This window comes from Oxyura jamaicensis, chromosome 7 (genome assembly GCF_011077185.1).
Source record: "Oxyura jamaicensis isolate SHBP4307 breed ruddy duck chromosome 7, BPBGC_Ojam_1.0, whole genome shotgun sequence".
In the NCBI taxonomy this organism is placed as follows: Eukaryota; Metazoa; Chordata; class Aves; order Anseriformes; family Anatidae; genus Oxyura; species Oxyura jamaicensis.
The window spans coordinates 17835964-17836362 of NC_048899.1; positions in this window are offsets into that span (position 1 = coordinate 17835964).

Sequence of the window (399 nt, forward strand, 5' to 3'; positions counted from 1 at the left end):
GCTGGCTGACCCCAAGGCACCCAGAAGGACTGTGAGCTCCTCACAGAATGACACTTCCGTGAGCTTGTGACACGAGGGAAAACAGCAGCGTAGGGGCACCAGAAATCAAAGGAGCCTGGGCAAAGCTCTGCCAGATGCAACACTTCATTCAGGAGCTCACTGCCTACTAACTCCCTGATAAAAGATTAAAAGTCCTTTCTTCTCCATTCTCTGCAGGGCTGACAGAATCAGGATGCAAACAAAGAGGCCCATTAGGTGGATTTGGGAGGGTGCTTTCTGGTCATGCTGCCACTGTAGGATCTGGAGTAAAAGGTAGGTAGGAATTTCTATGAGCTCTGCATTGTCACCTACTTTACCAGCCCTTCAGTAACATCATCACTGCAATGTTGCAAGCAGGAA